We start from the raw sequence: 27339 nt of genomic DNA on the forward strand, positions 1-27339 counted from the left end.
TCCAGTGTTTCATGTTTCCATGCTCCGGAAGTATATTGGAGATCCGTCCCATGTTTTGGATTTCATCACGGTTCAGTTGGAGGGTGATATGACTTATGATGTGGAGCCGGTGGCTATTTTGGATCTGCAGGTTCGAAGGTTGAGGTCAAAGGATATAGCTTCAGTGAAGGTGCAATGGAGAGGTCAGCCTGTGGAGGAGGCCACCTGGGAGACCGAGCGGGAGATGCGGAGCAGATATCCACGCCTATTTCAGACTCCAGGTATGTTTCTAGACCCGTTCGAGGACGAACAGATGTTTAAGAGGGGGAGGATGTAACAACCCAACCGGTCGTTTCGAGAGTTATAACCCCGTTTTCCCCATTCCTACTTCTTTTTGTGTTATTCAGCTATATTATGTTATATCGGGTTAGTTGGTTCGAGTCCGGAAGGAACTCGGAGTGCAATGAGACACTTAGTCACATAATTGAAAATTTTAAGTTAGAAAAGTGGACCGGATATGGACCTATGTGTAAACGATCTCGGATTTGAATTTTGATAATTCCAATAGCTCCGTATGGTGATTTTGGGCTTAGGAGCATGTCCGGAATATTATTTGGAAGTCCGTAGAGGAATTAGGCTTGAAATGCCGAAAGTTTTATTTTTGAGAAGTTTGACTGGGGGTTGACTTTTTGATATCGGGGTCGGAATCCGATTCTGAAAATTGGAATACCTATGTTATGTCAATCGGACGTGATTTGATAGGTTCCAGAGTTGTTTGTAGAAATTAGAAATTTCAAAGTTCATTAGGCTTGAATTGGGGCGTAATTCATGGTTTTAGCGTTGTTTGAGGTGATTTGAGGATTCGACTAAGTTCGTATGATGTTTTAGGATTTGTTGGTATATTTGGTTGAGGTCCTGAGGGCCTCGGGTGAGTTTCGGATGGTTAACAGAACAAAAATTGAACTACAACAGCTGCTGCAATTTCCTTCTGTTGGAAATTTCTTTTGCCAGATTCGAGCCTAGAAATCTCTCAGAATCGAGCCCAGGGTCGAAGGCCATGATCGAAGCCATGATCGAGCCCAGAGTCGAGGGCCACGATCGAAGCCATGATCGAGCCCAGGGTCGAGGGTCACGGTCGAAGGTAGGGTCAAAGACATGATCGAAGGCCTAGGATCGAGAACTAGGATCGAGGGCCAGGATCGAGGACCAGGATCGAGGACCTCGATCGAAGGCCAAGATCGAGGCAGAACCGAGGTTGTCTGGGAAGAATTATAAAAATAGGGACTTCGTCCCATTTGCCATTTTTGACAAATTGGAGCTTGAGGAGAGGCGAGTTTTGATATATTTTCAAGGAAAACTTGAGGTAAGTCCCTTGTGATCATTTCCACTCCATAATATTGAATTATCATCGAATAATCCGACTAGATTACATGATTCTGAGGTCTAAATCGGAGATTGGAACTTATAAATTTGGAAATAAGATTTGTAGATTTGAGGGTCGAGTTGAGGTCGGATTTTGGTAAAATTGGTATGGATAGACTCGTGGTTGAATTGGTTTTCGGATTTTGTAACTTTCGTCGGGTTCCGAGACGCGGGCCCCACAGGCAATTTTTGAGCTAAATTTCGGATTTTTATGAAAAATTAGTATTTTCTTATGAAATTATTTACAATAAATTTTATTGACTGAAACGAATTAGTTGTTACTAGATTCGAGGCATTCAGAGGCCGATTTGCGAGGCAAAGGCATAGCAGAGTAAAAAGTTTCACGTTTTGAGGTAAGTAACGATTGTAAATCTAGTCCTGAGGGTATGAAACCCCAAATTTCGTATCATTCTACTATTTTGAAGTGACGCACATGCTAGGTGACGGGCGTGTGGGCATGCACTGTTGGGGAATTGTGACTTGGTCCGCCCCGTAGCAACTGTAAAGTTGCATACTTTGTTGAAACCATTTGATACTTATATGTTTTAGAAAGAATTTCTGTAAATTGGGCTGAATGCCATGTTTGGGCCTTACGCCAATGCTGTTTGGACCCTTAGGGGCTGTTTCTTACCATCCTCTCATTGTTTTCGATTGAAAATCTATACTCAGTCATGTTTATACTTGTTTACCGCATAACTCAGTTTTATGACTTTATTTTGATGCATATAAATATTTTGGGCCGAATGCTCTGTTTTACTAAAATGCACGAGTGGCTTGAGAGGTTTATGACTGAGTGAGGTCGAGGGCCTGATTTGTGAGGATGAGTGTGGATCGAGGCTGCCCGCCTGTAGCATATTTATGTTTGATATCGGCCGAGGGCCTGATTGTGAGGATGAGTGTGGATCGGGGCTGCCCGCTTGCAGCATACTTTATTATTATAGCAAGTGAGTTGTCCGTGCAGATTATAGCGCTTGGGCTGAAGGAGCCCCTCCGGAGTCTGTACATACCTCCAGTGAGCGCAGGTACCTACTGAGTGCGAGTGCCGAGTGCTGAGTGACTGGGAGGCATGAGTGATTGTGAGGTATGCCCGAGTGGCACGAGTGACTGCGAGGTTTGCCCGAGGGGCTGTATATGAGTGATGTTTTGCCCGAGGGGCTGTTTATGATTTCATCATTTTTTCTCACCTTTGCATTGAGCCTTTGTTTGAAAAATGGTTGGAAAAAAATGTCTTTAAATGATTTTTACTGGAACTGTGTTTAAACTAGATAATTTGATTCAAATCCTGATTTTTAAAAGCATGTGGTATTTTATTGAGATTTCCTGATATGAACGTTATATGCTTTATTGCTCGTCACTACTGCTTGGTCTTTATTAATTGTTGTTACTTACTGAGTTGGCGTACTCACGTTACTCCCTGCACCTTGTGTGCAGATTCAGGTGTAGCTGGATACGGTAGCGGTTATTGAGTGTTCTGGTTGCAGATTTTCTTGGAGATAGCAAGGTAGCTGTTTGGCGATCGCAGCCCCTGCTCTTCTCCCTCTTATCTTCCTCTAGTTGTATTTAGCTATTTTTTGGGCTGAGTTAGCCTTGATATTGTTGGATAGATTGTAGTATATGCTCATGACTAGTGACACCCCGATGTCGGGCTTTTCTTTTCCGCACTTCTGTTTTTCTTTAATTTGAACTCTTTAAATGGAGGTTTTATGTTAAATAACCTTGAATTTATCTTTGAAATGAAAATATCGGTTTGTTTTGGAAATGAGTTGGCTTGCCTAGCCCCACAATAGGCGCCATCACGACAGAGGTTAGTTTGGGTCGTGACAGTCGTCTTCATACAGTTCCGACTACGGTCAAAATCCTAACACTTAAGCTCCCTTTTTAGGAACTAAGTGTCCCAAATCACTCCGAGTTATCCGTAATTCAAACTTGACTACACACACGAGTTATAATACATATCACGAGGCTGCTCGAAACCTTAAGTCACTAAACGGGACGTAAATTCTTATAACGACAAGTCGGGTCGTTACATTCTCCACCTCTTAAACAAACGTTCGTCCTCGAACGTGCTAAGAATCTTTCTGAGGACTTTAAATTACCGAGTATATTCTTGCACACATACTTGTGAGTGATTTTACATTCCCACAATTTAACACGGGTCCGACAACACCATCTCAATTGAGATTATTTCTTTTTCTCCATTCTTGTAAGCTTTAAAGCAAAATCCCTAACTCTCCAATCATTTCCAAAAATGCCTGAATTCTCACAACAACGCACATCATTAGTCTCAACTAGCTATAGCAACTCGTGCCTATGCACATATAAATTTCCTCAATAGTGTTGAAGTAACTCAAAACTTTCTCTGGGGTGCTATATTATTCCCCGCTTAGGATCATTCGCCCTCAAACACATAACATATTTATCTCTTCTTTTGCAAATTCTCAATCCTCCAAATTTTACTAACTCCCAAATTTTTTCAAAAATTTCGGCTGAGTCTCCCCTGTAATTGGGCCTATCCACCTGCCAGAGTAACACCCAAACAACTCCTAATAACATATCCATAATCCAACAAAATACCACAGGATATATATCAATAACATTAATCTCAACATTGCCTAATCATAATGATATCAAGACATGAAGCACATCATATGTATGCTCATCACCACATCTCTGGTCTTAAAAGTTGTTCATAATTAATTCCAACATCATCAATTAATCTCATATTAATCATCACCTCGGTTCGAATTTTCACAACACTGACAACAGAACATGAGGCATGAAGACCTCATAATTACTTACTTGGATTAATGAGTCACATTTAATGCCACCTGGGCACTCACCTCATAGGCTAAAACTCAATATTTACAGCACAAAAATGGATGAATATGAACAGAAAATATACATGCATTATCAAATAAGCCTAACAGGCATGACTCCCTATTAATATTATTGTAGTAATTAAATTTCACAAGGAAGAATTTTAAACTCATAAACATTTCACCACAAGGACCTCATCCTTATATAACTTCCATCGTGGCTTGCAGCCCGGTTTAAATATTTCACATCATATATAAAATTCGAGGATCTAGTCCTCAACTCCGAGTCACAAGTATTTTGCACATTGTGCCAACTAAAATTTTCAATTTTCTTTCTTTCTTCTTCTCAATATATTTCATAAACAATTTTCACAACATATAATGAACCCTCATACTGGTAGGGCATGTAATTCATAAAAAATGGAATCAATTATTCTGAAACACATTAAACCCACTGTATCGAATAATAAAATTTTGCTTTTGGACTTATAGCCCTCAATGGTGCACAAAAATAAAATGACAGACACAGGCTCACATCTCTAAATCTCCCAACAGGGATACACATATAAGTGGGTCACAAATTTACGAAGCTCACCCATAAGTGGAGCATAATAAGAGGATTCACCTCAATATTCAGAACCGAATCAAATTAAGGAAAATATCCTTTTATAATAAAAATCAGGATCGCACCTGTAACAACACCATCTGGTGTATTGGCCTCATCCAAATCATAGTGATTAAATCAACGGGTCGGGCCTTCACCTCTTAGGCGCCCACTACCCGCCTGTCCTCCACCTCTAGCTGACTGTGCACGGGGAGTATCAATTGGAATAAAGCTTGTAGCTGGAGTGTTATGTTAAAATCTACCCCTCCCAAGTCTGGGACAATCTCTCATGATATGCCTAGTATCACCACACTCATAACAACCCCTCTGAGGTCGCGACTGCTCGTACTGAGTCTGTGCCGAAAAACTGGAATAACTACTGTAAGAATCTCGTGTTGGTGGTGCACTGTAAACTGGAGCACTCCGAGTGATCTGGTGTGCGGACTGAGCTGACTGGCTGCTCGAGCCTCCGTTATAATGGGTTCTAGCTGAAGAGTAAAATCCACTGAACCCTCCAGATCTTCGAAACCTTTTGGCCTCCTTAGACTCCCTTTCCTCGCCTAAAACACCCTCAATCTTCCTTGCAATCTCCACTACTTGTTGAAATGGAGCATCAGTTTGCAACTCTCGAGCCATACATATTTTAATATCATAATCGAGCCCCTTAATGAATCTGCAGACCCGCTCTCTGATTGTAGGAACTAAGATAGGTGCATGACGGGCTAACTCACTAAACCTGATAGCATATTCTGACACTGTTAAAGTGCCCTAACACAACCGTTCAAACTCTGTGCGCCACGCATCTCTGAGAGTCTGGGGAACAAACTCTTTCAAGAAAATTTTCGAAAATTGAGCCCAGGTTGGTGGTGTGGCATCGGCTGGTCTACATTCTTCATAGATTTGCCACCACCGACACGCTGCACCTGACAGTTGAAATATAGTAAAGGCAACTCCGCTCACCTTCACAATACCCATGGTGCGGAGAATACAATGACAATTTTCTAGAAATTCTTGGGCATTCTCTGTAGCTGTGCCACTGAAAGTTGGTGGACTATACCTCTTAAACCTTTCAAGTTTCTTTTGTTCTTCTTCTAATGCCTCAGGCCCGACCTCAGGCCGAACCGGGATAACAGGTTGTACCCGTACTACACCCGGAACCTAACCAACGTGAACCTGTTGCTCTGGAGTTGTGATAGGAGTCTGAGCTACTCCCCCAATCTGCGGAATATTTGGTGCAACAGATATCAATCCCGCCTGAGTTAATGTACCAAACATACTCAGGAACTGTGCCAAAATCTGCTGAAGTCCGAGGGTAACAACAGGTGCTTCTGGTACCTGTCCCCTAACTGGAGCTACTGGTAGCTCCTCAACTATTGTTCTGATAGGTGCTCTAGTCGTAGCACGTGCCCTTCCTCGACCTCTACCTTGGCCTCTACCTCTTTGAGCCCTAGCAGTATGTGCGGATGCCTGCTCAGCTAACCCCGTAGCACGTGTCCTCACCATCTGTGAGAGAATGGAGATACAAAGGTTCAAATTTCAAATTCAACAAATTCTGCACGACAGGAATAGAAGAAATGTAAATTTCCTAACAGTTCTGTAGCCTCTCGAAGATAAGTATAAACGCCTCTGTACTGATCTGCAAGACTCTACTAGACTCGTTTGTGACTCGTAGAACCTATGAACCTAGATGTCACGCCCCGAACCTAGGAGCGAGACAAGCACCCGGTGCCTCACCTAACCTGGTTTGCGAAGCAAAATATAAAACTGAATGGAAACTAGCGCTAACTAAACATCAATAAAAAGCTAGGCTGAAAAGGCCGTCATAGCTACTACAGCTGACAAACCACCAAATTATACATACCAGGCCTACAAACCCAACATACTGCACTAACCAACAGGATATGTCTACAAGCCTCTACTGATAGATATATTGTGATCGGAACAGGGCCCCGACCTACCCATATTATATATATAAATACATACATAAGATGCACACAAAAACCTAGACCCGATAACTCCGAAGGATGTGGAGCTTACCGATCAGGCTAAACGCTGGAAACACCTACTGAGGAGGTCTACTCGTCTGTCTATCTGAACCTGCATGCATGAAATGCAGTGTCCCCGGAAAAGGGACGTCAGTACGAAATAATGTACCGAGTATGTAAGGCAATAACATAACTGAAAATCGAAACTGAACTGATAATATAATAACTGGAAGTAACTGGGAGTCAAAGATGATCTGGAGATATACTTACCTGCTGATACTGACTCAACTCCTTCAATATAGTAAGTAAAATAATTGTACGGCCTTATAAGGCTCGGTATATATAACTGCTCTGCCATAGTAGGCTCGCTCATAGGCGCTCGGCCATACTAGGCTATGTATCTCGACCATGCTGGGCTCGCTCATAGGCGCTCGGCCACAGTAGGCTCGGTATATAACTTTCCATCTGATCAGAGGTTGCCCAATAGGGGCCTGCCCATCGATTATAGCTCGATGGTAATGAAAATACTGTAATACTGTATATATAGGCTTGCTTCTCTCTTGACTGGAAGAAGACAATACTAAAATTGAATATAGAGTCTCGATAAGGAATAATATTGTAACTTATGAGACTAGAATAGTGTGAATAAATTCATGAATATGAACTTCTCTTTTTGTCTCATTACTAACACATGTAGCTACGAGATCATGCCAAAATGAAGGAAGGCTTAGCCTTAACATACCTTATCACAATCTTTCCAATCACCAAGTTGAACTCACCTCTTTGCACCTTAATCTACAAGAACGATAATAATACTATCGTTAAGTTACGAAAGGTACAACTATCGCACAACGAACGACAAACTTATTTTGTATTAAAACGGGCAGCATCTCCCCTATAATCCTTACTTCCTCCAAATTCAAGATAACACCAACAATACAAGAACAGAACAATAACAACATATATACATCATTTTCTAGCCCTATATACACCATCAAATACTACAAAACAGCCTAACACACCCCAATCTCTTCGTACACAAAACGACCACCGTAGTAGTGTAAAACGACCCGAAAATGTTATGACGAGCGACCAGTCAACCACCCTACATTTATATGGTGTTTATAAACCCCCTTCCTCCTCCAAAACTCCACAAAATAGTAGTAAAACACGCAGCCCAACAGCAACACAAAACAGTCCATAAAACAGTCCGCTACAAGTGAATAACTCGAACTCACGGCTTCCGATCACCATCCCGTGAGTTCTTACAAGTGTAGAACGACTTACCATGAATTTACAGAAGAAAAACTGGATGAAAGAGAGCAGTAAACTCACCTTATTTGTTGGATAACTCAGCTCTTATCTTGGTTCTTCAAACTCTAGGTTTTACCTCCAATTAGAACTTGAAAGGGAGAGAAAATCAATTAGGGTTTGTGGGAAATTTTTAGGAGGATTCTTTGCAGAGCTTATGTCTGGTTATTATGCTCTATTTTAAGTCTAATATATGAAGAAAATAGGCCCTTAAAAGGCCTCTTTGGACGACCCGAAATGGCCCATTTTTGGGCTTTCATTTAAGCAAGTAGGTGACACACCTACTTGTCACCTAGCAGCTTGCGCAGTATCGCACAAATGCCCATATCTTTCTACTCCAATGTCGTATTGACAAACGGTTTAATGCGTTGGAAAATAAACTCATAGATATTTAATTTGATGGGTGGAACACCCCATAACTTTAAGTATATTGGGAGAAAATCGCAGTTACATTTGACCCAAAGTTTCAGTAAAACTTATGAATGTAACTTGTGATGACTTTCATCGACTTTTATTCCACAACTCGCTTGACTTCAAAACATAACACACGGATGTCATACGACTAATATAAATCATAACATAATCTCCTTATCATGTTAATCACCCTAGTCTCACCCCAAAGGTACATGTTATAACATTTCCAACTTGTCGACTTTCGACGAAACATTATTTTATTTAATTGCTTTAGCTTCTGAACTGTCCAACCCTCTTTGTACTTGTTGTTCATGATCTTCAATATTTGTAACCTCAGAGGTAACATGATTAACTTACTTTATATACTTTTAAATATTATCTCATTTTTGGTCCTACATTAGTTTGCTTACGATGCATTTTTACGTACGAAAATATAGGGTGTAACACTAGAGTTCTGATACTAATTTGTCACGACCCAAAATCTCACCACAGGCGTCGTGATGACACCTAGTCTCTAAGACTAGGTAAGCCGATTTCTATTACATTTTGAAGCCATTTATTTTTTCAAATATAATTCTTTCAATAAATCTTTTCAAATACTATTTCCTCAAATAAATATCTTTCAAAATACAATTCTTTTATATGATACTTTCTAAGTAAAAATCATTTCAAATAAATATTTTAAATATAATTCTTTCAATTAAAAAGTCACCATGTGACACCTCATTTCAAAATCATCAAAATACGGGTCTCAGCCCATTTTTATATTTTTTGTAAATATGGGTCTCAGCCCATTTTTATATTTCCACGGCACCTTGTGCCCATAATTAAATCATCACATTTGCCCGGCACCTCGTGCCCTCATTTCATATCATAAAGCCAAATATCATTATCATTTCATCACAACACCTCGTGCCCACATTTTTATATCATAACTGCAAGGACAATTCACGTGCCAATATCCCCATCTCATATCACAATTCACGGCACCTCGTGCCCACATTTCATTTTATAAACCACCTGGTAATAGCCACAGGCTCCCAATTTCAACATAAATCAGATTATTATCAATTTACTAACAACTAGACAATTTGCACAAGGTATAAAAATAAACATAAGAAAATCACATCACATGAAAATTGTCAACACCACAGCCCCACATCATCACATATCGTCCCTGACAATAGTTACCCTTATCGCTCCTATTGCCACCCTTATCGCTCCTATAGCCACCCTTATCGCTTCGCCCAGACAATATCAATAGCCACCCTTATCGCTCCTATAGCCACCCTTATCGCTCCGCCCAGACAATATCAACAGCCAACAAACACAACAGTGAAATGCCACCCTTATAACCACATAATATCAACGGTGAAATGCCACCCTTATCTCCCCAAAATAACAACTCACACAACACAATAATTTACACGGGAAATTATCACAACAACATAACAAAAATCAATTCATATCACAATTTGCCCAATGGCCACAACCAAATTTCAAAGCTACAACCAAGTCAATTAATTTCATAGCAAATAGCCAAATGCTCCACACAATGTGTACAATACCCAAAAATAATCAATAGAGATAAAAATTACTCAATATAAAGCAAAGTCTTCATAAAAGATCAAATTTTCAATAATTATATAAACACCTCTTCTTAAGCTCATTTAATTAATTATTTGCAGAGGGAAAAATCCAAAATAAAATTAAATTCCAATAATTATCAAGCCAACAAATTCACGAAATTTCATAAATAATCAAATAACAATCACATCACCTTGTCATATAACAACAGAGTCAACAACAAGGGTTTAGGCACGACAAGTAGATAATAAAATATATGCCAACAATTATTCAATTTACTATACAATATGCTCAAGACTTTAACTTAATAAAATTTGCACATATAAACCAAGTACGTACTCGTCACCTTGCGTACATGGTTTTCAATTACCCAAGTTGCACATAAGACTCAATGCCTAAGGGGAATTTCCCCCACTCGAGGTTAAGCAAGACACTTACCTTTTTGAAGTTAGGCCGACATTCCAAAATAGCCTTCTTGCTTGAATTGACCTCCGGACAGCTCAATTCTATCCAAATTAATTGTATAGCTTCTTTAAAATTCATCAGAAACAATTCCGGATAATAATACATCGACTTAAAAATTTATTCTAAAAAGTCAACAAAAGTCAATGCGGGACCCGCCTCTCGGAACTCGACATAATTTTCATGAAATCCGAACACCCATTCCGATACAAGTTCAACCATACCAATTTTATCGTATTCCAATAACAACTCGACTTCCAAATCTTAAATTTTTATTTTTTTGGAAGATTTTACAAAAATCTTGACTTTTCCTCCATTAAATCCGAATTAAACGATGGATTCAAAGACATAATCATAAAAATTAATCAAAACTGGATAAGAATCACTTACCCCAAACACCCACGCAAGAATCTCTCCAAAAATCACCTTCTACCGAGCTCCAACTTTGATTTTGAGTTTTGAACTCAAACCCCCATTTTTTGGACTTTTAATTCTGCCCAGATACACCTTCTTCGCGTTCGCGAAGGCCAAAACCCAACTGCCTCAAATCCTTCATAGCGTTTGCGACCTCCCCATCGTGTTCGCGAAAGCCAATTATTTCTGCCCCATTATTTCCTCTTTGCGTTCGCGAACCCATGGTCGCGTTCGCGATGACCAGCTGACCAACTCCTTCGCGTTCGTGTTCCACTCTTCACGTTCGAGAAGGCCAAACGACCCCAGGCCCCTAACTTCCTTTTCTTCTTCGCGTTCGCGTTGCCTGGGCCGCGTTCGCAAAGGCTTGCCCTGTTCCTTCTCCGCGTTTGCATTCACAGCTTCGCGTTCATGAAATCAGCAGTCCAAACAACTCCAATTTGGTCCGAAACTACTCCGAAACACACCCGAGCCCCTCGGGACCCCATCCAATCATGCTAACCAGTCCCATAACATATCAGGGCTCGCTCGAGGTTTCAAATCATATCAAATTACGCCGAAAATACAAATCGCACCACAAATCGAACTTATGAACTTCAAAAACTTCCAACTTCTAAAACTCGTGCCGAAACCTATCAAACTAACCCAGAATGACGTCAAATTTTGCAGGCAAGTCCCAAATAACATAACGGAGCTGTTCCAACTCTCGGAATCGCATTCCAACCCCAATATCAAAAAGTCAACCCCTCGGTCAAACTTTCCAAAATTTTGAGTTTCGCCATTTCAAGCTTAATTCCACTACAGGCCTCCAAATAATTTTTCGGACATGCTCCTAAGTCCAAAATTATCATACGGAGCTAACAGAACCGATGGAACTCCATTCGGGAGTCGTCTTCATATAGTTCCGACTACGGTCAAAATCCTAAGACTTAAGCTCCCTTTTTAGGAACTAAGTGTCCCAAATCACTCCGAATTATCCGTAATTCATACTTGACCACACACGCGGGTCATTATATATATCACGAGGCTGCTCGAAACCTTAAGTGACTGAATGGGACGTAAATTCTTAAAACGACAAGTCGGGTCGTTACAATCACCCTTCCTGCTTTTACTCTCAATTTCGTCATAAAACGATAAATACGGCACGACATCACCCTTCGTTCTTTAACTCTCTTCCTCACGGTGTATTGATCAACAAATGAGACAATAATCGACACGACATCACCCTTCATGCTTTAACACTCTCCCTTACCATGTAGTAATGAATATATAACATTTGGGAGGTAGAATAAGCAAGAACAAACCTACATCAACAACAGTTCCAAAATACCAAACCTCAACTTCCAAAAGTACTCAATTATCACAAATAGTTCATAAATACGGAAAGAACGATCAATTAAGAAATAAATCAGTCTAAGCATGGATATCATAATCAAAGAAAGAAATTAATTATAAGAAAACAAGTCCCACCTGCATGCTTTAACCCAACAATAATACATAAGTACTCGTCACCTCACATATACGTTGTACCCAAACATTTAAATACGTAGCAAATAGGAAAACAAGTCCTAATCCCTCAAGTTAAGGTTAACCACGACACTTACCTCGCTCCAAAATCGACTCAAAGTTCAACCACAGCCTTGCCTTTCAAACCAGCCTCTGAACCAAACAAACTTAGCAATTTATTAACCAAACGATTCAAAATAAGCCTTAGGAACTACCCACGAATAAAAGAGGTTCAATTTAGGTCATTATTGAAAAAAGTCAACAAAAGTTAACCCTAGGCCCGCTTGATCCAAACTCGAACTTCGGACCAAAACCTGATTACCCATTCACTCCTGAGTCCGGTTATATAATTTATTTCGAAATCCGACCTAAATTTGAAGTCTAAATTCTAATTTTACAAGAATCCCCAATTTCTACCATGAAAATCCTAGATTTAAGGTTGAAATCTTATGAAATGTAGTGAAAAATTGAAAGAAAGTATATTAAGATCACTTACCAAAGAAATTAGGAAGAAGAGTTCTTGGAAAACTCGCCTCTGAGGTTTTTAGGGTTGAGAATTTGAAAGAATGAACTAAAATCTCGTTTTCCCTTCTTATGTCCAGGAGATTTTGTCGCAATTGCACCCCGGGGTTCGCAATTGCGAACCCTGCAAATGCAAAAAATCCTTCGCAAATGCGAAGGCTTCACACTTCTGCTGCCATCGCAATTGCGATGGTTTGTTCGCAAATACGATCATTTTGATCACAAATGCGAACTCTGCTGACCCAGCCCTACTTCGCAATTGCGAAGTAATTGTTCGCAATTACGAACCTGACAGAGACACTGATATATCGCAAATGCGAAACCAGACCTCACAAATGCGAGGTCTGAGGCCTGCACTAGAAACAGTATTTCACCAGCTATGATTATAAGTCCAAATTCACTCCGTATCATATCTGAAACTCATCCGAGCCCTTGGGGCTCCAAACTAAACATGCACACCGAAAACATCATACGAACTCGCTTGCACGATCAAAACACTAAAATAACACCTAGAATTACGAATCTGACACCAAAACGAATGAAATTTTCAATTAAACTTAAACAATTTCATTTTAACACCGGACGTCCGAATCACGTCAAATCAACTCCGTTTTGCACCAAATTTACAGACAAGTCATAAATATAGTAATGAACGAATACCAAGTTCCAAAACCAAATACAGACCCGGTAGCAATAAAGTCAAACTTTGGTCAAATTTATAAATTGTTTAAACCTTTAAACTTTAAATTTTCAACAAATTGCGATAACTCGAGTTAGGGACCTCCGAATTCGATTCCAGGCATACGCCAAAGTCCCAAATCACGACACAGACCCACCGAGACCGTCAAAACCCGGATCCGGGTTTGTTTGCTCAAAATGTGACCGAAGTCAACTCAAATAGATTTTTAAGGCACGAATTCACATTTTAATCAATTTTTCACATAAGAGCCTTCCGGAAAAAGACTCGGAATGCGCACGCAAATCGAGAAAGGTTGAAAGGAGCTATTTGAGGTCACGGAATACATAATTAAGGGTTAAAACTCTAGATGACCTATCAGGTCATCACAGTAATAAGTCCTAATGTAAGAGTTTTAAATCGATTATATTTACCTTATATATAAAATTATAAGGTTGAATTTCTTACACGGCGGCATACACTTTTAAACGTTTTACGTGTTTCAATTAATAAGTCTACTTCATGCCAAGAGACATCTATAATGTCCTTGGCACATGGAAATAATATGTGCAGTAGATTATCACTAATCCAACCACTGCCTTAACTGAGCAAAATATGCATTAACGATTGAAAAGATTAAATATTAAATATAACAAGCAGAATATATTTGGAGCAAAATATGAACTTAAAAATAGACAAATTTGTGTATATATGGACTACTATGGGATATCTAACAGATATGTTGAGACTTGAGAGGACAGCAATGCATTTACGATTGGTTCATTGTGTTATTCATTAGCATATTGCCAGTGTAATGGCTTAAACAAAATATGTTAGAAAAAGAAAATTCTCTACTTATTGATTGTCAATTTTTGATCATAATAATATCATGAAAAACGTTTTAATAGTCGAAACACCTAAAGCAAAAAGTTGGAGACCAAAAATACTCGTGTAAAGCTAGGCAAATATTTTTACCTCCTTCTGCCGGAAAAGATAATCAAACTCTCCTTTTATATACATATAATACAATTAAATATGAATTCTCACATTACTTATCATTATTGGACTCTTTAACTTGCATTAGATTCTATAAATACTTATAAAAAGATACTTAACAATTCAAATAATCTACTTTTAGAGGAGATAAAAAGATTATTAGTAGAACCTTATCATTTAATATCATTTAATACCTTATCATTTTTTAATTATTTTTTAAAATTGTATACACATTGATAAAAGCTCGTACCCTTAAATTAGTACTTCTAGTAGTACATTCATACCCCATATTTCTATATCATGCATTCAGCTTACTTTTATTGTTAATTCATTCTATAACTACCATCATATATATATATATATATATATATATATATATATATATATATAATAAATAGGTACTGCTTTGACTTCTAAAGGAGTTGACATTTTGTAAAGAAAATAACCAAGGGAGGGAAAGGACAAAATAGACGTCCAACCAGCAATTAGATCTTTCCTTAATTGAATATCATTCCTGCATGTTGATTTTTACGTCAGGATTTGAAGATTTCCATGCCTAGTTGCCTACAAAGCAGCAAAGTCAATGATCACACAAGTGATATATTGTTCTTGAATAGTTCCACGAATATTGTCCCATTGATCCTATTTTGCTATTGTTGACTAAACTCTATGTCCTCTAAAGAAAAAGAAAATGAAGAATATCTATGGCTATCCAAATTGATTGACAAATTAGAATGACTTAAAGATTTTCCCTTATTTAGAATTTCTTCATGATAAAATCCTTCCTCCGGTCTTATAGATATGAATGAGTAGCTTGAATACACTTGCTCTCAAGTTTAGTTAATTGTTAAACTTCTCCCTTCTCCCCGGATTTGAAGAATAGACATAAAGTTTAGTGACTTTTTGCTATATAAAAAATAAATACTTATAAGTTAGCTTTGTTAAGGGGAAGAAAGAAGAGGAACATCAGAGTTGTTGGGAAGAGGAGTAAAATCATATGCTCGTAAATGAACAAGAATTCATACATGTGTGGGTTGTTTGACACACTGTGGGAAACAAAACCAACTGGTAAATACTACCCGCATGGGTGTTTACACCTAGCTAAAATAATTAATCTGACGAATCAACAAATCAAAGATTAAATACATTTAACCATGGTTAAGTGTTAAAACACAAATTCAAACATATAATTTATATTTATTGACTTGGTGTAAACACTTGATGCGGATAAAAGTTTTATACAACCCAAGCCAAGACTGATACTTTGGACTGCCTCTCAAACATCCACAAAAGTAGTCATAATCTGGGGAGTCCGGAACCAAAATGATGGAAAATTGGACTCAAAACACCAAAATACGTAGAAAAAGAACTTGACAACATTTTTATATATAGCGCATGAATTATATGCGCTATACCTTAACGGCAGTATAGCGCATGTATTATATACGCTATATGTACAACGCATATAATACATGCGTTATATCCACCAATTATTATCCCCTTGGACTGGACATTTGCTTACTTAAGGTCCAACATTCGTTCTTCAAAAATTCATTCCGAAAAATTCATTCTTCAGCATCCTTTGTATCACTTCATATTCATCAATATTTTCTGAATTTTGCTAGAATGTCTGTAAAGCAAAAAATCAGGGTTACATTATATTGGAGGGGTGAGGTTGTGGTGGAGAATAACTCGGTACACTATAGTTGTTCTTCACAGAGTATTGTTAAGTTGTCAATCACGTTGGAGTACGATAGATTAATATCTTTGATTTGTAAAAGAATGAGTGTGAGTAAACATTCAATTAATATTAAGGTAACCAGAAGATATCCTTATTCGCTTACTCCGCAAGGGGTTGCTTGTCATGCTGAGTTTAACATCAAAAACAATAAAACTCTGCAAGATTTTTTTAGGACTTCGGATGAACATCGGGATGTTCTTGTGTTAAAAATGCTGAAAATGTACGTCAAGTCTAAAGACGTCAACAATATTGATATTCCACAAAATATGAATAACCCTCAATCATCCGGTAGTATTTTTGGAGCTGTTTTATCGAACAGGTTCCGTATGAAAGAGTCTTGCCAGATCTAAACTTATTTTCATGGGCGGTTGAGGAGCAAGGACATAATTACTCCCCAATGCATCAGCATAGAGTGTCGCCAAGTTTACATAATTCACACGCCGAGTGGTAAATTTTAATTTTTCTTGTTGTAGTATTATTTGATTTATGTATCATATTCGTACTAACACTTATATCTTTCAAAGGGGTTACCGTCCAGATATGAATGTCATGACCCAAAATCCAACTAATTGTGATGGCACCTAACCCAACCCGCTAGGTAAGCCAACTTTCAATTATCCAATTCCAATAATAATTAATAAAGTAATTTAAGTGAATAAAGATCATAATCTTGTACATCCCCTAAGAACTGGTAATACAAATCATGAGCTTCTAAGAATAGAGTATACAAAGCGGAAATGAAATAGTTACATAGTCAGTCTGAATAATACATAAACAGAGCTTTTATAAATCTAAGGCAACCATGAACAAGAGGCAGCTATAACAGGAACACCGGTACATCTTCAAATCCCGCAACCATCGAGCACATCAATAACAACAGCCAATATCTGCACGCAATGTGCAGAAGTGTAGTATCAGTACAACTGACCCCATGTACTGAGTAAGTAACAAACCTAGCCTTAGGTTGAAAGTAGTGACGTGCTTCTACCAAGGTCGGGTCTAAAACCACTAGACCACAACAGTCCATAACAACATAAAGTAAATAATACCAGAAGTAACTCACAAATAAAATGCTCAGCCAAATCATGATTTCAAAAATAATAGTTCTTCCTTTCAAGTGCATCGGTGAAAAACCCAAATCGTTTATCGAAATTTCCAAAAATGTGAATAAGTTTGAAAGCAATAATTTTTTCAAAATCCTTTCAATAATAAATGATATGTTTCATTTTCTTTCCAGATAACTCGTGTAAAACAAATGCATCACTATGCCCATCTGTCAATATTTTTGAGAAATCATGAATAATGTGATACCGTACAGCATGAGGAAAATACATCTCTATGCATATATGTCATGTGTGCATGTCAATGCAATATATCTCAGAGATTGTACTTATGTACTCACACTCTCAGAGTACTCAATCTCATTGTCTCGCATTCTCTCTAAATTTGTTCAGCACACTCAATCACTCAGCGCTATACAATACCTGCTGCGGCGTGCAGCCCGATCCCTGTTATAGTCGACTGCGCTTACTGTGGGTATGTACAGACTCATGAGGGGCTCATACAGACCAAGCGCTATAAGAATGGACAACTCACGTGCTATAATATCATATCTGGATCCGCACGAACAACTCACGTGCTATAATAATATCTGGATCCGCACGGCCAACTCACGTGTTGCACGACCAACTCACGTGCAATAGTATAATATATAGATTCGCACGGCCAACTCACATGCTGCACGTCCAACTCACGTGCAATAGTATAATATATATAAAGCCAACATGGCCTGCTGCGGCTTGCAGCCCGATCCCAAAAATAATTATCTTCACAATCAGGCCCTCGGCCTCCCTCAGTCATCAATCTCTCCAGACTCTCATTCATAGGCTCACAATGTCATGAGAATAGCCCAAAATGATGATATGATGTATCAATAAATAGCAACAGAGACTGAGATATGATATGCAATGAAATGAATATGACTGAGTATGAATTTTCAATTTAAAATAAATAATTCACAACAATATGACCTCTGTGGGTCCCAATAATACTGGCACATAGCCTTAACATGATTTTTAATATGCTTTTCAGCTCACTTTCTTTAACTCAAAACCGCATGGAAAATGCCAAGATCATTTAACTACAAAATTTCAAAGAAACAATTATGTCACAATTTCTACAGTGCACGCCCACACGCCCGTCACCTAGCATGTGCGTCACCTCCCAACAATTCATGAAATACATATATTCAGGGTTCATACCCTCAACTCCAAGAATAGAAGAGTTACTTACCTCGAACAAGCAATATCCAATGTCGAGCAAGCTAAGCAATCCTTCAGAAATTCCATTCTGCGCGTATCAACTTCCAAACGGCTCGAATCTAGTCAGAATTAATTTGATTCAGCTCATAAAATTATAGGAATTAATTCCATATCAAATTACTAATATTTTCCAAAAATCCAAAATAACGCCCCAAAAATCACCTTTAGGGCCCACGTCTCGGGATCTGATAAAACTCACAAAATTCGAACCCCCATTCAACTACGAGTCCAACCATATCAAAATTACCCAAATCCGACCACAACTCGGCCTTCAAATTCTCAATTAAAGTCTATGAATTTGTCTACTATTTTCAACCCAAAACACTAAATTGTTGATAAAAACAATAATAGATTCATGTAATTTAACCAAAATCGAGTTAGAATCACTTATCCCAATCCATATGGTGAAAATCGCCTAAACAATCGCTTCAATCCGAGCTCCATAGCTCCAAATGTGTTAAAATGGCCGAAACCTCGAAATATATCTTCTGTCCAGGCATTTACTCTTCGCGATCGCGAAGCACAAAATTTTTTAGCCCCAAAATTGCTCTTCGCGATCGCGGAAAATGCTTCGCGATCGCGAAGAACAAACTCCCCAATTCTTCCAGACAGCCTTTTTAATGGTTATAACATTTTGTACAAAACTCTAAATTGCAAATAGTTTAACTTTCTGAAAACTAGACACCAAGGGATATAACTTTCATTTGTTGTACATCTCCCAATTCTTTATAAATTGCTAGATATAAGCTTCCAAAGTCAGCCCTATGCAACAAAAATTTCCAAACTCTTCCCAGATAGCCTATAGTATATCCACCCTAAATTTTTGTACACAACTCCAAATGACAAATGGTTTAATTTCTGAAAACTAGACATCAAGGGCTATAACTTTCATTTTTGGATCATCTCCAAATTCCTTATAGATTGCGAGATATAAGCTTCCAAGTTCGGGTCAGTACAGCAGGATTTTCCTCTACGTGATCGCGATTCACAGTACCCAAACAGCAAAATTGCTCTTCGCGATCGCGACCATTTGTCCGCGATCGCGATGCATACCTCTGTGGCCAAAAATCAGCAACTAAGAATGGCCTAGAAATGGTTCGAAACTACCCGAAACTCACCCGAGCCCCTCGGGACCTCAACCAAATATACCAACAAGTCCTAAAACATCATACGAACTTAGTCGAAGCCTCGAATCACATCAAACAACACTAAAACTACGAATCACACCTCAATTCAAGCCTAATGAACTTTGAACTTTCAAATTCGATATCTTGTGCCGAAATACATCAAATCAATCTGGAATGACTTCAAATTTTGCACACAAGTCATAAATGACATAACAAAACTATTTCAATTTCCAAAATCGGATTCCAACCTCGATATCAAAAAGTCAACCCCTGGTCAAACTTCCAAAAAATTCAACTTTCGGCATTTCAAGCCTAATTCCACTACGGACCTCCAAATAATTTTTTGGACACGCTCCTAAGTCCAAAATCACCATACAGAGCTATTGGAATCATCAGAACTAAATTCTGAGGTCGTTTACACATAAGTCGACATCCGGTCACTATTTTAACTTAAGCTTTAAACATTGGAACTAAGCGTTCCAATTCATTCCAAAACCTCACCGGACCCGAACTAATTGCCCCGGCAAGTCACACAACAACTGTAAAGCCTATTTTGAGCAGTAAATGGGGAAACAAGGTTGTAATACTCAAAACGACTGGTCGGGTCATTACATTCTCCCCCACTTAAACATACGTTCGTCCTTGAACGTGCCAAGAGTTGTTTCCAAGCCATCAAATCACTGTTCCATCTTACCACACATGTACTTGGGGTGAACCCACGTCACCCTATTCCATATGAGCTTGACAACATAATACAACTGAAATCATTGATTTAACTTTAGCCCATAAACCTTGGAATTTAATTTCCAACCCTTAGAATTTCTTTCAAGACACGAATCTTACATTTACACCCTGTATGAGTTTGAACAAGCTGTATCAAGCCATAACCATAACCATAACCACTGACATAATCACCTAACATATTACACAACTCGCATGCTCATAGCACCATTTTTTACCACAGTGACTACTCCAAAACCAACCAAATACTAGTATTAAACCATATCGAACCAAACCTCATCCCAAAACCTTCGTACACTATTGATAATAAAAGAAACATGCGAAAGTTCATGACCACTTACCAGATCAACAAGTCACAGAGCTCTCTCTCCCCAACCAGAACCATAATCACTTTCTGAGCCGACTCTCAATACTATACTCCCGAATATACCGAAATCAAACCTGATACTACCCATTCTAGGTCCAATGACCTTATATTACTAAACACAACTGTTCCACAGACATGCCGCACCAATATAACTCAGAGGCACATCCCGTGCCATCCGTGCACCAATACGCAGCAATTCAAATGTACCCAGTCATGGAAAATGACTCAAATGAGAGAACTACCCCGCCGGATTAACAAGTACCGCCACAACGAAACACTGAAAATTCATCATACACCGCAGAACTATCACTTGATTTTAACACAAGGTTCATACCTTAACATAACTCCGCTGCAATGCGTGACCCCATCCAAACGCTGGTCCATAATATATACCTCGAGCCACCCCGCTCAAAATCAATAACCACAGAGAGGCAAATGACAAAAAATTCCACACAAAACCTGAAAGAACATAACCATTACGCAATTGATCATGCAATACTCAAATACTCATCACGCTCAAATTCCACTATAAAGCTCAAATAGAACCGCACCATCTGTGCACATAATCAATGAATCACAACTCCTCATAGCATAAAGGAGTAACTCACAGATCATTTCAGAACACGAATAAGTTCAACATCAACCGAATGACACATCCCTCAACAATAACAGTATGGAGCCAACCATTCCCGCTCGGTGTAGAATACATATCTTAATTAGGCCTACCAATGGACCCCCAAATCAACTCGGGTTACCCACAAATAAATAAAAATCCCTCCGAAAATCCATAATGACTGAATCACAATACATTCTATCATCTGGCTAGCTCCGACCACAACTTCATAGTCCACAACTATGAAACAATTTGCTCCTGAGAACTCCCAAATCTCCAAATCCATAGAACACGTGAATCACCATATTTGATTCCATCTCCACCGCCTGAATGCCTAACACCTCTCTCATACACGATCATCCCACGAGAAATACTTTAAAAGTTCTTCCGTTCCACTTGGCAAAATTTAAATATCAGCAGTCTATCAACCATGTGAGTACCACAATACTAATTAAACATCCGTAAGTCAAAATACAATGCGCCTTCTGAAATACGTACCCTTCTCATACACCTAGTAGTAATCGTATTCATCTAGTCATTTGGAACCGCCCATGTTGTCTAAGAATTCATGACCATTCTGCCCAAACTTCGTTACCTTCATTCAAGACTGAATTGCCACCTTGTACATATAAATCTAACTTCCGCACAACACATAACATCTATCTTGCCATCATGTGAAAAGCACAAGAATCTCATTATCAACTCTGGTCACCAGCAAATTACATATCTAGTTAGTTAGAAACCTTTATCTTGCTTCCTTCCAAGAGGAAATCACAATACACAAAACGTTTCTCACACCAGTAAAAAATATCTGGTTCCAACCATGGTAGAAACCATCAAGAACACTTAGAAATCCATCTGCACATAACCAAGCTATTAGAACTAGATTCCTCTAACTCGACCAAACCACGTAGATCACCAAACCCAAGAATATTACCACCAAAACATCTGTAGAGTCTCACCACATCATAATTTCCCATATAAATACCACAACCGAAACACCTACTCTGAAAATACCTTATTTGAGTCTAAGGCTGTTTCATTCACCTTCCTGATACCAAAATATAAAATCCATAATGATATACAAAAATGCCATAAGTCTCGACACCATCCAACTTAAATCTCAGATTTTAGCTGCAAACAAATCCGCCAAAAATTCTCAATTGTTACATATAAATCTCGAATCCATTAGAACTTTCTCGAGAATTACCCCCTTTGTTCAAATCCACATTACACCGCCCAAATGGGCCAAAAGACACGTGCCCCATTCGCACAACAACTCTCAAAGAAGTAACTCTACTTTAATACCACCTATCAAATTCATACTCCAGTGCGCACTACATCATTCACAAATAATAACTCACTCATCCCACGATTTTCATATACTCATAAGTGCAATATAACCCGTATCCAGGAATTTCCTTATTCGAGCCATCATTGATCTCAACTTTTGCAAGTCATAACTAACCCACCAGTATGCCTCAACCCAAAACTAAACCTTTACATATAATCATGAAATTGAATTATCAATAGCAGGCTCCCCCACTTAGCTCAAAGCCATAGAATAAAATATTCCATAACTCACAATACCAATACTCTATTACTGTCATAATGCCATAGTCAGTTCAACGAAACTTCTTCTCAAACTCATGCAACGCCAACCATAAAAATACCCCAAATCATCTGCTAAGCTCGCAATCAGTCTCTTGACACTCAAGTCAACTTTCTCAGCCAGATTCAAATTCAAATCTCCACACATATGCCCCATTGGCAGAAAAGAAACTCTCAACTCATATCATAAGGAATACACATATGTAGATTACTCCATAGGAAATAACCCACCTGCTTAACCTCAAATTGGTATCTTGATATACCCTTTCGCAGTCACAATTACTATGCAATCACTTGGTCTATCTGAGTCCAAACTCACTAACCAGACATGAGAATTTAATTTGTCCCAAAAATTAACAATCGTGAAAGATCCTTCAAAACATTCACACTCGAGACTGTACGTCACATCAAAACGACAATCAAGCACCCAATGGCCTTCTTTTACATTTCAAGGAAACACTTCTTGTCACATTCAAATCATTTTAACACATCCCGCAGTTACATCATACTCATCACAAAGCCATTTCACTGCTCATCGAGCCACAAATTCTACTGTAAGGTCATTACCGGACATATGAGTCCAATTGTACAGGTTACAACTGAAGCTACCAAGCTCAAGCTACGGTCTAACCATGGCCTCAAGTCCTCCAGACTGGCCCATCACCAAAACACAGAATACTCACCTCGAACCTCGTTCATAGAATCACAAGCCGACGATGCACAGCTGATACCGAGCGCCCATGTGCGCATACGAATACGTGGAAGGAATTCAAAGAGTTATGTCCCAAGATGAATCAATCCCGCACGATAAGGAAAGAAAGATGGGAAGTATATATCCTAAATGCCATGTAGCCTCTCGAAGATAAGTATGGACGTTATCATACCGATCCACAAGACTCTACTAGACACTTGCTCATGACTTGTAGAACCTATGAACCTAGAGCTATGATACCACCTTGTCACAACACAAAATCCAACTAGTCGTGATGGCACCTAACCCAACCCGCTAGGTAAGACAACTTTCAATTATCCAATTCCAATAATAATTATTAAAGCAATTTAAGTGAATAAAAATCTTAATCTTATACATCCCCCAAGAACTGGTAGTACAAATCATGAGCTTCTAAGAATAGAGTATACAAAGCGGAAATGAAATAATTACATAGTCTGTTTGAATAATACATAAACAGAGCTTTTATAAATCTAAGGCTACCATGAACAAGAGGCAGCTACAACAGGAACACTGGTACATCTTCAAATCCCGCAACCATCGAGCATATCAACAACAACAGCCAACATCTGCACGCAATGTGCAGAAGTGTAGTATCAGTACAACCGACCCCATGTATTGAGTAAGTAACAAACCTAGCCTTAGGTTGAAAGTAGTGACGAGCTTCTACCAAGGTCAGGGTCCAAAACCACTAGTCCACAACAATCCATAACAACATAAAGCAAATAATACCAGAAGTAACTCAAAAATAAAATGCTCAGCCAAATCACGATTTCAAAAATAATAGTTCTTCCTTTCAAGTGCATCAGTGAAAAACCCAAATCGTTTACCGAAATTTCCAAAAATGTGAATAAGTTTGAAAGCAATAATTTTCCCAAAATCCTTTCAATAATAAATGATTTGTTTCATTTTCTTTCCAGATAACCCTTGTAAAACAAATGCATCACTATGCCCATCTGTCAACATGTGTGAGAAATCATGAATAATGTGATACCGTACAACATAAGGAAAACACATCTCTATGCATATATGTCATGTGTGCATGTCAATGCAATGTATCTCAGAAATTGTAATCATGTACTCACACTCTCAGAATACTCACTCTCAGTGTCTCGCATTCTCTCTCACTATGCTCAACACAATCAATCACTCAGCACTATACAATACCTGCTGCGGCATGCAGCCTGATCCCTATTTATAGTCGACTGCGCTCACTAGGGGTGTGTACAGACTCATGAGGGGCTCCTACAGCCTAAGTGCTATAATAACGGACAACTCACGAGCTATAATATCATATCTGGATCCGCACAGACAAATCACGTGCTGCACGGACAACTCATGTGTTATAATAATATCTGGATCCGCACGGCCAACTCACATGTTGCACGGCCAACTCACGTGCAATAGTATAATATATGGATCCGCACGGCCAACTCACGTGTTGCACGACCAACTCACGTGCAATAGTACAATATATGGATCCGCACGGCCAACTCATGTGTTGTACGGCCAACTCACGTGCAATAGTATAATATATATAAAGCTAACATAGCCTGCTGCGGCGTGCAGCCCAATCCCAAAAACAATTATCTTCACAATCAGGCCCTCGGCCTCCCTCAGTCATCAATCTCTCCAGTCTCTCTCTCATGGACTAAGAATGTCATGATAATAGCCCAAAATGATGATATGATGTATTAATAAATAACAACAGAGACTGAGATATGATATGCAATAAAATAAAATGAATATGACTGAGTATGAATTTTCAATTTAAAATAAATAATTCACAATAATATGACCTTTGTGGGTCCTCATAATACTAGCACATAGCCTCAACATGATTTTTAATATGCTTTTCAGCTCAATTTCTTAAACTCAAAATCGCATGGAAATTGCCAAGATCATTTAACTACAAAATTTCAAAGAAACAATTATGTCACAATTTCTATAGTACACGCCCACACGCCCGTCACCTAGCATGTGCGTCACCTCCCAACAATTCACGAAATACATATATTCAGGGTTCATACCCTTAACTCCAAGATTAGAAGAGTTACTTACCTCGAACAAGCCAAATCCAATGTCGAGCAAGTTAAGCAATGCTCCAGAAATTCCATTCTGCGCGTATCAACTTCCAAACGGCTCGAATCTAGTCACAATTAATTTGATTTAGCTCATAAAATTATAGAAATTAATTCCATATCAAATTACTAATATTTTCCAAAAATCCGAAATTACGCCCCAAAAATCACTCGCGGGGCCCACATCTCGGAATCTAATGAAACTCACAAAATCCGAACCCTCATTCAACCACGAGTCCAACCATACCAAAATTACTCAAATCCGACCACAACTCGGCCTTCAAATTCTCAATTAAAGTCTATGAATTTATCTACTATTTTCAACCCAAAACACTAAATTGTTGATAAAACAATAATAGATTCATGTAATTTAACCAAAATCGAGTTAGAATCACTTATCCCAATCCATATGGTGAAAATCGCCTAAACAATCGCTTCAATCCGAGCTCCATAGCTCCAAATGTGTTAAAATGGCTGAAACCTCGAAATATATCTTCTGTCCAGACATTTACTCTTCGCGATCACGAAGCAAAAAATTTTTTAGCCCCAAAATTGCTCTTCGCGATCGCGGAAAATGCTTCGCGATCGCGAAGAACAAACTTTCCAATTCTTCCAGACAGCCTCTAGTGTAATAGTTATAACGTTTTGTACAAAACTCTAAATTGCAAATAGTTTAACTTTCTGAAAACTAGACACCATGGGCTATAACTTTCATTTGTTGTACATCTCCCAATTCTTTATAAATTGCTAGATATAAGCTTCCAAAGTCAGCCTTGTGCAACAAAAATTTTCAAACTCTTCCCAGATAGCCTATAGTATATCCACCCTAAATATTTGTACACAACTCCAAATGATAAATGGTTTAATTTCTGAAAACTAGACATCAAGGGCTATAACTTTCATTTTTGGATCATCTCCAAATTCCTTATAGATTGCGAGATATAAGCTTCCAAGATCGGGTTAGTACAACAGGATTTTCCTCTACGCGATCGCGATTCACAGTACCCAAACAGCAAAATTGCTCTTCGCGATCGCGATGCATACCTCTGTGGCCAAAAATCAGCAACTAAGAATGGCCTAGAAATGGTCCGAAACTACGCCGAAACTCACCCAAGCCCCTCGGGACCTCAACCAAATATACCAACAAGTCCTAAAACATCATACGAACTTAGTCGAAGCCTCGAATCACATCAAACAACGCTAAAACTACGAATCACACCTCAATTCAAGCCTAATGAACTTTGAACTTTCAAATTCGATATCTTGTGCCGAAATACATCAAATCAATCCGGAATGACTTTAAATTTTGCACACAA

The sequence above is a fragment of the Nicotiana tomentosiformis genome, chromosome 2 (genome assembly GCF_000390325.3).
Source record: "Nicotiana tomentosiformis chromosome 2, ASM39032v3, whole genome shotgun sequence".
Lineage (NCBI taxonomy): Eukaryota > Viridiplantae > Streptophyta > Magnoliopsida > Solanales > Solanaceae > Nicotiana > Nicotiana tomentosiformis.